This window comes from Bombina bombina, chromosome 2, assembly GCF_027579735.1.
Source record: "Bombina bombina isolate aBomBom1 chromosome 2, aBomBom1.pri, whole genome shotgun sequence".
NCBI classification, from domain to species: Eukaryota; Metazoa; Chordata; class Amphibia; order Anura; family Bombinatoridae; genus Bombina; species Bombina bombina.
The window spans coordinates 1,399,844,403-1,399,856,653 of record NC_069500.1 but is presented as its reverse complement, the minus strand read 5'-3'; the positions used below and the strand labels follow the sequence as shown (position 1 = coordinate 1,399,856,653).

The 12,251-nt window shown below is 39.3% G+C and overlaps 1 protein-coding gene across 1 annotated transcript in view; it reads right to left on the bottom strand.

The window, feature by feature from the left end:
* Nucleotides 1-7,157, bottom strand: part of ADISSP (adipose secreted signaling protein) — a 537,574-nt gene extending 530,417 nt beyond the window's left edge. Inside the window, exon 1 of the mRNA XM_053704326.1 lies at nt 7,033-7,157. The gene's annotated coding sequence lies outside the window, so the exon portion shown is untranslated. The remainder of the gene's footprint in view (nt 1-7,032) is intronic.
* Nucleotides 7,158-12,251: the final 5,094 nt, after the last annotated feature.

Genomic DNA, 12,251 nt, shown 5'->3' with positions numbered 1-12,251 from the left:
TGTCATTACTGATAACATGACGATAATATATTCTGCACCTACAGACAAGACACACTGTCACTATTCCACTTTCTAAAGAACCTGAGGAAGGCACATTGTGCGCACCGTAGGTCTGTACTCCTGCAAGAATCTAGTAATAAAATAAGCACTTGTTCAGCAAGTTTAAAACATGTAATATGGGGTCATTTATTTATATCTGAATTACAAAAAAAAACTAATTTACAAAAGGGGAAAAAAAAAAAAAAGGACTAAAATAAGTCTCTAATTAAAAGAGAAAAAAAAATCCTACAACTTCCAGAACGGTTTCACTAATTATTTTTAAAGGGACACTGTACCCAAAATTTTTCTTTCGTGATTCAGATTGAGCATGAAATTTTAAGCAACTTTCTAATTTACTCCTATCATCAAATTTTCTTCATTCTCTTGGTATCTTTATTTGAAATGCAAGAATGTAAGTTTAGATGCCGGCCCATTTTTGGTGAACAACCTGGGTTGTCCTTGCTGATTGGTGGATAAATTCATCCACCAATAAAAAAGTGCTGTGCAGAGTACTGAAACAAAAAAAAAGCTTAGATGCCTTCTTTTTCAAATAATGATAGCAAGAGAACGAAGGAAAATTAATAATAGGAGTAAATTAGAAAGTTGCTTAAAATTGCATGCTCTTTCTGAATTACAAAAGAAAAAAAGTTAGGTACAGTGTCCCTTTAAGTCCGAACTAGCATTTTCTTGCTACGTCTGGCGCGTCTGATGCCCATCTGTCTGCTCCCATCAGGATACGGCAGATTGCTACAAATATGATCTGTGAGTTCCACATTGTAGTCTCAGGCTAATAATGATCTCTACAGACTTTAAAATCTAACCCTAGAGTAATCTCTCCTGCTGCCTGGGTACACTATAAAATAAATACATAAAAACATGTAGATATATTGTTGTAAAGCACTTCAGCTGCATTGTATAAACGTACAAGGAGGCCGATCACTGCAGTAAATACATTGTAGATTAAATGTACTGTTAAAAAACAAAAACTACATATACTTTACATTTCAGTGTTATCCCAGGACCTATTTAATGGGCACATCAACTGGCTAAAATTTCATTTAATATTAAAGTAAAATTTATTTTGTTAGAGAACAAATCCTCATTAAACTGATTTATGCTAAATTATGCAATTGTTTGCTTTGGATATCTTAAAGGGACAGGAAACCCAAAAGGTTTTTTTTTATGATTTAGATATAGCAAACAATTCTAAACAACTTTCCAATTTACTTCTTTCTCATGGTATCCATAAAATGCTAATGACAAGAGTCATATATGAGCAGCCACCAATCAGCAGCTTCTGAGCCTACCTAGGTATACCTCAACAAAGGATTTAAAGAGAACAAAAGAAATGTGATAATAGGAAGACATTGAAAAGTTATTTTAAATTGCATGCTCTATCTGAAAGAAAATAAATAATAAAGTGATAGAACGGTCAAGATTTAAATGTGAAGTGAAACACAAAACAGAGGGGCACCTCATGTGCAGATCAACCAAAAGTGAGCATGAAATGCTGTCACCAAAATCCAAAAATGGGTACTCACATTTGGCAATAGCCCCCCAATGTGCTGGTAGTGACGTGCTGATATCTCAGGGTGTATCAGCTTACCCTCTCTCCAGGTGTTACTCTGCCAGTTGAACCACAAGATCAATCCAAGGATATGGAGCTTAACTCGTAGCATTTAAAAGTGAAAAACTATTTATTTAAAAACTGTTTATTTAAAAACACATTAAAAACAAAAGCAGTGAGTTAAAATAGGGGTGTCCAAGTTTTACCCCCATCTGTAACGCGCTTCTCGGCAACTGCCATTTCATCAGGGAGATCCCCGATTCAGACAATTTTAAAGAACTTTCCAGTTTAATTATTTTTTCTAATTTGCTTCCCTTTGTTGAAGGAGAAGTAATGCGCTACTGGGAGCTAGCTAAAAGCCAATGTCAAAAGGCATATATGTGCAGCCACCAATTAGCAGCTTCTGAGCCTATCCTAGGTATACTTTTCAACAAAAGATACAAAGAAAACGAAGCAAATTAAATTAAAAAAAAAAAAAATTAAAAAATGGAAAGTTATTTAAAATCGTATTCGCCATCCTCAAGGCAGAACATTCTGTGATATTATATGTCATCGCAGAAATTGCAGAATGTCTGCCGAAAGAATGAGACACATGCAGGAACTTTTAGCTCTTTCACTTTGCTGCTCTGCTCCACATTAGACTGTTCTCTTCAAACAGAGCTTTGCTTTGGCTGTATTGTGTAAGTTTCCCTTAAAACAGTGCATCCAGAGCAAAGTGCTGTTTGAAGAGAACGGTCAAATATGGAGCAGTGCTGCAAAGCAGCAGTGACTTGCTCTCATGGATTTTTTTCAATCCCGCTCCTTTGCCTTTCCCAGTCGGCAAAGCTGTGAATGTAAAATGTTGTGAGCAATGCACCACTTGTATTACAACATTTCTACCGTGTGATGTTAGACTATGAGAAAAGGAAAAACAACATTTGAGACATTTCCAAAACTTAATTTTATTTCTTTGTCTGCAGCTAATTTGCAAAGCAATTTTCCAATGCTGCACTTTATTAACTGGAGAGAAAAGCATTTTTATTTACTTTTATAATAAACACATTAGCCAAGACATGGAACACTCTCCCGCTGCACTTCAGACAAGCTACCTCCGTAAGTTCAGAAAGGACCTCAAGACCTGGCTCTGCGACTGAACTGCTAGCGCCTTGAGACCCAATAGACAGACATTGCATCTGAGCTGGTGCTTTGGTGTCACTGCCTAATTTAAAATTGAATTTTATTTCAAAATGACCTGCAGAAAATTTTTCACAAAAAAAAAATCTCATCACAGTAAGTGAAGAAAAGGTCTGCCTCTGGGTTCGCTATCTGAATCAAGAAAGAAAAAAATTGTGTTTCATGTCCCTTTAAAGGGATACTAAACCCAATTTTTTTCTTTTATAATTCTAATTCAGAGCATGCAATTTTAAGCAACTTTCTAATTAATCCTACTATCAATTTTTCTTCGTTCTCTTGCTATCTTTATTTAAAAAGCAGGCATTTAAAGCTTAGGAGACAGTCCATTTTAGGTTCAGCACCCTGGATAGCACTTGCTTATTGGTGGCTACACTTAGCAAACCAATAAGCAAGCATAACCCAGGTTATCAACCAAAAATGGGCCAGCTCTTAAGCTTTACATTCCTGCTTTTTAAATAAAGATAGCAAAAGAACAAAATTGATTAAAGGAGTAAATTAGAAAGTTGCTTAAAATTGCATGCTCTATCTGAATCATTAAAGGAAAAAAATTGGGTTTAGTATCCCTTTAAATAACATTTATCAACAACATAAAATGTTATAATATTGTGAAATACTAAACAGCCCCCTCCCAGCTACCCATAATGCACAATTTTCTGCAGAGAGCAATGCTTTATTTAATTTGTTTCCTTATTCTGTAATTTCATTCAGAGAATTGTGGGTTGTACAATTTTAGTTAAAAGTAGAAGTGCAGACTCCATACATAAAACTGATAGTCCACATGGCCATCGGTTGTACATTCTATAGACTCATTTATAACTGTCCCAAAATGGACTCAGTTAAGAAAGTTACAAGATGGTGGCGCCCATTGCTTTATAGATACAAATGTTAAATGTATTTTTTTTAATATAAATTTACAAGTAAAAGATGCATCTACATATTATTGGATGGCAAATCTTTGCTTTGAATTCATCATCTTATTTAGCATTTAATATCCCTTTAAAGTCAGCTCCAGCACTATTGGTTTACAGCTGTATCAATCAGGGACGGCATCAGTATGTAGACGCCAATCGCCATTAGTCTTCAGGTCAGGATCAGTAATATATTGCTGATCCAGCGCAGACTTTGTCTAACCCCCAAAAAGGGGTTAAACACACAAACAGTCCAAGAATAAAAATGCTTTAGCACATTAGAATATATAATTGATCCTTTATATCCCTTTAAATATAATTTTAAACAGGAGCTCCATAAAAAATACTGACAATGATTAAGCATCTATCTGTCTAGCAGATAGAACAAGATATATTTTGGATACTACTAGAAATGTTGTGGACAAGAGAATTATTAGAGATAAAAAAAATGCAATAGAAATGAAGGCAAAAATATGTCTGTTCTACAGGATAACTGAGTGCTTATCTCCAGCTGGTAAATAAAAAGTAGAGACTATATACATACATACATACATACATATAGAGTTCTCCACAGAAATGTATCCAGTCGGCATTATGCAGTAACCGAGTGGGGGGCAGTGTAATACCTTGTAAATTTATCACATTTATAAACATTATTTAATTTACACAAAGCAACGAGTTGCTAATTTTAAGGGACAGTCTACACCTTAATCATCTTAAAGTCTTACTTTAGATTAAGGTGCAAATAGTCTCCTGCACCCTTTCTATATCATGCAACAGGAACAGTAAAAAAGTTATTTTAAAAGTACTATTGTTTATGGCCAGTTTGAAATGGCTGCCAAACTCCACCCACTGATGACATCACGATCTGGGCTGCATGTAGGCACTCTGCTGAATAGCATTGATAGTCTGTTGAATCCAACTAGTGAGCCTTTTGTGATTGGAAGCAGCCCAGATCATGATGTCATCAGTGGATGGAGCTTGGCAGCCATTTCAAACTGGCCAGAAACAATATTCATTTCAAAATTGCCGTTCCTGCAGCATGATATAGAAAGGGGTGCAGGAGGCTATTTGCAGCTTAATCTAAGGTAAGACTTTAAGATGACTAAGGTTTAGACTGTCCCTTTAACACTGCAAAAACATAATACTAGATGGCTTTAGCTTAATATTGGCTTACATTTTAGCTGGGTGGTCGGTAAAATCAGCTGGGTGGTGTGACCATTAAATTGGTCCTGGGATGAACACTGCACATATCTGTTTATCGTCTAAGAGAGATATGCAACATATTCCACAGCAATCCATTAATGCCCACTGTGTCCGTCAATAGATGCTATGCCACATCCATTAGAAATATAAACCTTTGTAAAGATGTGACGCAGGTCTGTTTCAGCACAAAATAATGTAAAGTAATTGCCATTTAAATGGTAGTAAAGTAAATACAACAGGGGATGCGACTCACAATCAGAATATACTGTTTGAAACTGAAAACCAAAAGGGATTAATAGGACATCCATGTGCAAAATGATAATGTTGTGCGTTATATGCAAACAAGCAAGACTGCAATAATAAAACTATATGTATAACCCACACAAAGGGGTTAAAACCATTTGTCAGCTGCGCAGAACCAATCTGGTGAGTCAATGACAAAAGGCGTGTGTCACCAGCTAGCTCCCATTAGTGCATTGCAGTCCCTGAGCCTACCTAGGTATGCCTTAAAAAAAAAGTATCACATGAATAAAGCCAATTTGAGAATAGAAGTAAATTCAAGTCTTTAAAAATTGCATGCTCTGACTGTGCCATAACATTTATATTTTAAACATTCATGCCCCTTTAAAGGGATAGTAGATTCAGATAGAGCAGTAATTTTAGGCAACTTTCTGATTTACTCTTATCAATTTTTCTTCGTTCTCTTTGAATCTTTATTTGAAAAAGCAGGAATCTAAGCTAAGGAGCCAGCCCATTTTTGGTTCAGCACTCTGGATAGTGCTTGCTATTTGGTGGCTACATTTAGCCACCAATCAGCAAGCGCAACCCAAGTGCTGAAACAAAAATGGGTCGGCTTCTAGGCTTACATTCTTGCTTTTCAAATAAAGATAGCAAGCGAACAAAGAAAACATGATAATAGGAGTAAATTAGAAAGTTGCTGCTCTATCTGAATCATGAAAGAAACAAAATTGGGTTTACTAATATGCTCGGATTTACCATCACTAGAAATAAAAAGAATTACTTACAGTCATCACTTTAAAAAAAAAAATGTGATAATCTTACCCTGTGCCACGGCCTCCTCACTAAACTCAGCGGCTCCGGCCGCCCATGGTACAGCGCTCTTAAGTGACGTTTCCACCTCTAAACCAATAGTGTGCTAGCATACAAAACAGTGCCATATGACTAGAACAGCTATTGGTTTAGAGATGGAAATGTCACCTCTTTGGAAAAAAAAATAGCGCTGTGCTGTGAGCGGCTGAATTTAGCGAGGAGGCCGCACACACAGAAAGGGTAAGTTTATCACACTTTTTTTTAATAAAAGTGTTGACTGAAAGTCCTATTTGTTTTTAGTGATGGCAAATCCTAGCATCTTTAAAACAAATAAATAAATACAAATAAAACCCCATTTTTGTAATGCTTTAGAAAGAGCAGGCAATTTGAAACAAAATTCCAATTTACTTCTCTTATCTAATTTGCTTCATTATCTTGATATCCTTAATTGAAAAGCATATCTAAATAGGCGCAGTAGCTGCTTATTGGTGGCTGCACAGATGCCTTGTGTGATTGGCTCACCCATGTGCAGTTATTTCTTCAACAAAGGATATCTAAAGAATGTGACAAATTAGATAATAGAAATAAATTGGACTGTGTAAAATTGTATTCTCTATCTCAATCATGAGAGAAAAATTCTGGGTTTCAAGTCCATGTAACATCATACACTGCATTTTTGCATATTTTTTTGTACAAATATGTAATATACAATACCTAGATTGTAAGCTCACCAGCCCAGGACCTCTATACATTAGTGCAAAGGATAGGCAGCAAGTGATCTCAGGCCCCTGGAAGTTTACCATTAAACACACATGCATGATTAATTCAGTATAAATAAAACTTTCAGCTTCACATCTGATTTGCAGAATGTAACCAACATATTATAAATTCTAAAGTAACCGTACAGCACAAAGCAGACACAGCAGCTTGTGACAGTGACACTGCCAGTAATGTGACAGAAAACGTTGTGACCCAGCATGGAAACTGTATCGCATTAGTGACAGCAGGTTGGACAGGTATTATGCACGTGTATAATGTTCTTGCACTATTATAACAATCTATTTATAGAAGATATACAGTAAACCTCACCTGTCAGAGCTGATTGTTTCACCGACATGAGCACCTCCTCCTTATTCAACCCGTTAGACTCCCGGGCTCAGACTGAACTTGTGCACTGCGTCTTCCTTGTGTACATCAACAGCCATCCACGAACGCCCCGCCCAACCTAGTAAGAACATATTTTAATTGGATGAGCAAAGCTAGTGACGTCTGTCCCCGCCTACATTCTCTTAACTTACTCCCATTGGCAAGCGTCTCAGTGGTACAAAGTTAGCTATTGGCTTTATGTCAAATAACCACGCCCACCTTAGTGGTGTTCGAGAGTTTACGGGTACTTCGGGGTTCGGGCGTTGTAGTTAGAGAATGTTGCTCTTTATGGAGCTGCAACGTGCACGTGCATAACCTGATAATGACCTTTTTTTATTTATTGTATGCAGTAGGGTATTCATTAAGTACCTGTATATAAATATACAGTATATAGATGTATAGCTGTACATGTATATATTGCATAAGAAAAAGCACTTGTTCTGTTGTGGGGCAATATATACTAAAATGCAATGCACCTCCTACCTCTATAGTATGTGGGGGCTGCCTCTGTACTACTTGTTTTATTATATTTCTTATTTACAGACATCCCAACCTGCAAAAACTCATTTCAGGGAGGTGGCTTCACCTGCTACTGCACCGCCACCCCCCCTCCCAGTTATATATTGGACACCTTGAATTGAAACCCTAAATAAGATAGAGACTTATCATGAAAGTAGCTTCCCACTAAAGTCACATAAAAAAGTAGCTTTATTGCACAACCACATACAAAAAAACTATTTTCCAGTAATCGTATGCTTGTTGAATGCTCAAATATTTTAGAATATGAAGTTTAATTAGGTGCAGTATATAAGGTAGTATCTGTGTTTTATTTTTATTAAACTCAGTGGGGGCTTTTTGGTTACTGATGCTTTAAGGGTTCTATATCGTCCCAGCAACTAAAGGCATTCCTTAAAGAAACACTTTTCCCGATTTGGGCCGCATTGGATCATGGTACTTGGAGTTTCAGGGAGATTGCATTCCATTTGCTGGCATCAGGGAGCCGCTATTACAATCAGGGAGACTCCCTGAACTTCAGGGAGACTTGGGATGTCTGTATTTATTTTATAATGCTGGGTTTGACACCACGTGTATTCATGAGATACTGGTCAGACTGCACTGATTAGGATGCCCTGTGAGCTGTGCATAGTGTATATTTAGGGCTAGATTTATTAAAGCTGAGGCGGACAAGGGCGCGTATACGCGCCCCTGTACGCCTCAGCTCACCTGTGACGGGGCAAAATTACCCGCAGGTATTCGCCATTACACAAGCGCAATTTTGCGCTCGCGTGCAATTCCACACCCTGCCCGCGCACAGCCAATCAAGCGCAGACAGGAGCTGTCAATCTCCTCGGTCTGACTAGACCGAGGAGATTGAATTTCGTCACCTTAGAGGTGGCGAAGAGGTTAGGGAAGCGGCGGTCTGGTGACCGCTGCTTGATAAATTACGGCGAGCAAGTTCTTGTGAGAACTTGCAGCCGTAGGGCTTTAATAAATCTAGCCCTTACTGCATGTTAAAAATTCAATTAAAGGGACGTCACACTCAAATGTTGAAGCACATGAAAATGATGCAGCATAGCTGGTAAAAGATGACTAGAAAATATCACCTGAACATCTCTATGTAAAAAAGAAGCTATGTTACCTCAAATTTCCTACTAGCCACAACCTATTGTAAAGTGACTTTAAACAGCCAATCAGGATGCTTGTCCCAGGACTTGCAAGGGAGCATGCATCTGGCATGTACAGGCACAGTCATGTTATTTCCCTATTCAGTTTAAAGTGAATGTAAATTTTGATGCTAAAGTGCCCGGTTTTTAAAACTTTGATTAAAAACAGGGGCACTTTAATTCATCAATATTTTCATTTCACTCGTGTTGTGAAAATAAACTTACTTTTTAATCTTCACAGCAGCTCCAGCTTCCTCCACCTGTTTCAAAGCCTCTTCCTGGGTCTAAAATGAGGTATCTGGCTTCCTCCAATCACAGCAGTGAATCAGACACTGAATCCCCCGGGGGGAAGCTGTGATTGGAGGATGACCTATCAATCATTTCTGACATCAGAAATGGCTTGTGAGACCGGAGGAAGCTGGAGCTGCTGTGAAGTTTAAAAGGTAAGTTTTTTGTCACAACAGGAGTGAAATGTAAATTTTGATGAATTAAAGTGCCCCTGTTTTTAATCAAAGTTTTAAAAACCGGGCAGTTAAAGATCAAAATTTACATTCACTTTAAGGAAGTTTTCTATAAAATCTTGTACTGCTAATGCTGTTTATTGTTGGGGGTTTTTTTTACTTGCAGCTGGACATAGTTAAAGGATAACCATTCATAGAGCACTTACTATAGTAAGATATAGAAGTGTTGAGGTAAAATATCTTCCTTTTGTACATAGAGATGTTCAGGTGATATTTTCTGGTCAGCTTTTTACAGTTATGCTGCAACATTTTCAAGTGATTTAGCATATGGGTATTATGTCCCTTTAATTTTAGTGAAGACTATCTCCTAATTTACCCCACCCCACCCCAGTGGTGGTATAGCCCATGACATAGCTCCTAACATCTGCCGAATAATATTTTACAGATAAGGTTGGTATTTTTATGGTTCAGGTCAATATAGATAATACAGAATAAATACAGACATAAAGGTCATGACATGCAGAAACTTGTTCTATATATACTGATATCTCATTATAAACAAATACTCCTTTAACATAAATACTCAAAGCTTTAGTTTCTGAGTTATTCTTTGTAATTATTTATTCAAATTTATGCTGCGTATGGCCAATATTATTTTTCATAAAATGTGGTAACCCTACCAGTGAGACACTGGTATTTTGTGAGTGAGGCCATGCATGGGAGGGGTGAAGTTAAACCCCAAGGAGTGGGGCTATGGGTAGACATAGGTATGATTCAGGGGTGTCTGGACAGGATGTGGGCGGGGCACATACATGGCTCAGTTAGTCCCTTAAAGGGACATGAAACCCCCCAAAAAATATTTTGTGATTCAGAGCATACACTTTTTAAAAATTTCCAAAAACTGAACTCCTTCTATTTCCTCCTTCTACTAAGCTCTCCGTTCCCCAAATCACACTTACCATGGACAACTTTGTCATCACCTCTACCCCCAGGCCCAGTGCCTTGGGGTCACACTTGACTCAGAACTTTTTCTTTGCTCAGTCCGTTGGACAGAAGAAAAGAAGATGAATCGGATAGAAGATGGATGAAGGGGGCGGAGCTTAGCCACGCAGGCGGATGGCTGGGTTTTGAATCAGCTCCTAAATCCCCAAGCAGCATATGTTTTAATTTTAGGCACTTTTCCTCTCTAAATCACCCCTTCTTGTGTGGGAGCACTACCCTCATCACCCAGTCAGAATTTTGGGGGTAAGAAGTTTGGCTCTGACCGCTCCGGAACTTTCTGTTTGTAACGAGTGACTAAGCCTGCGCCACCACCGGAGGCCCAGAGCCTGCATCGCACGTCACTTGCGCTCTGATGCTTACTAAGCCCTGACTCTTGACCATCGGAACCCCTGCACCAGCACCGGAGGCGTTTGCGTTTGGACCGCAGGACCTCCGGTTCACTCTTTATGCTGAGACTCCTGCTGGGAAGACCCCCTGCTGAACCCGGTGAGTGGCAACTTGCCCAACACTAAAAAAAACACACAAAACAAAAGGCCCTACAAACACCTCTGTCTATTACCGGGGTCCTGCTATCCTGAGACTTTAATCTGCACTGTGGAGGGGCTCATGCCCCAACAAAACCCCGCACTTCACATTCGTATACCTGGCCCGCATTACCTCCCAGAACTGGTGTGCGCCATTTTTTTTTAAGAGTATCTGAGGAACCTTATGCTTAGCGCCTCTCTAACTCCTCTAATCGGATCTTAAGGCCATCAGGCAAACTCTCCTGCCCACCTGATTAAGGTTTGCCCTGCCCCCACTATACTCTTTGGGGCTACCGTGAACCTTTTAAGGGCCTAAACAGCCACGTGGGCCTTATTCAAAACTGCGGCCTGCACATGCCTCTTCAATAAAGCACTCAGGCCAAGTAGTGATGCCAGGCAAACGTCAGCATAAAACAGACAAAGTCACTCCAGCACGCACCCTTACCAGCTACCTGAAACATATTGACACTCACTGCTCTGATTCATCTAGTAGCACTGAACAAGATCTATGCATCGCACCACCAAATCTGCAGGCCCCTGATCTCCCAACTATGCAACCCATAACTAAAGAAGACCTGCAACTTCTCTCATCTAAAGAGGACATTAAAAATGCTGTGAGAGAAATGAGAAACCTCTTTAACGAACTGAAAAAAGACATCAATTCCCTAGACAGCAGGGTCACACACTCAGAGACAAAACAAGCTGAAGCAACCACTTCTATCCTGCATTTGCAGCACACTGTACAACAGCAGTCAGAGGCCATACTATCGTTATCAGACAAAGTTGAAGACCTTGACAATAGAGGCCGCCGCAACAATTTAAGGATCAGGGGGGTCTCTGAAACCATTTTCCCTCCAGCAATTGAAGGCTACCTGCAAAGCATGTTTCGTACATTAAAAGACACTCCTTCAGCTCCTGATGTCCCCCTGGAGCGTGCACACCGTGCACTGCGAGCTAAGCCACCCCCTAAATCGCCCCCCAGGGACATTATCGTCCGTTTTTTGAATTTTAAGGATAAGGAGGAAATTCTCAAATGGGCCCGTATCAAACAACCTGTGCAATATGCTGGAGAACCACTACAAATCTTCTCAGACCTGTCCCCGGTCACCCTTCAAAAAAGAAGAGACCTCTCACATATCACAGATAGACTGAAAGCACACAAAATTCCCTACAGATGGGGTTTCCCTGTAGCGCTGACGGCTACTTGGCGCAATAAATCAGCAACTTTTCGCCCAGGCTCTGACCCTCAGGACTTCTTTTCAAGCCTCTCCATTGAGGATGATGCTTCACAGCACCTCTCAAGCACCGATGCCGCACACTCATCTGCCTAAGGAACTGTCGCTCTCAAGATGGACACTTCTCCTTCTCACTCTTTTTGTTGGAGAACAGAACCTACATCCTAACATTCTGAACCTTGTATCCTTTTTTGATAATCCTCAGATAATGCCCTTTGTATAATGGCTTTTCTAGGGGCCTGGGTGAACTGATAGTGAGACATTCCATAAATCATC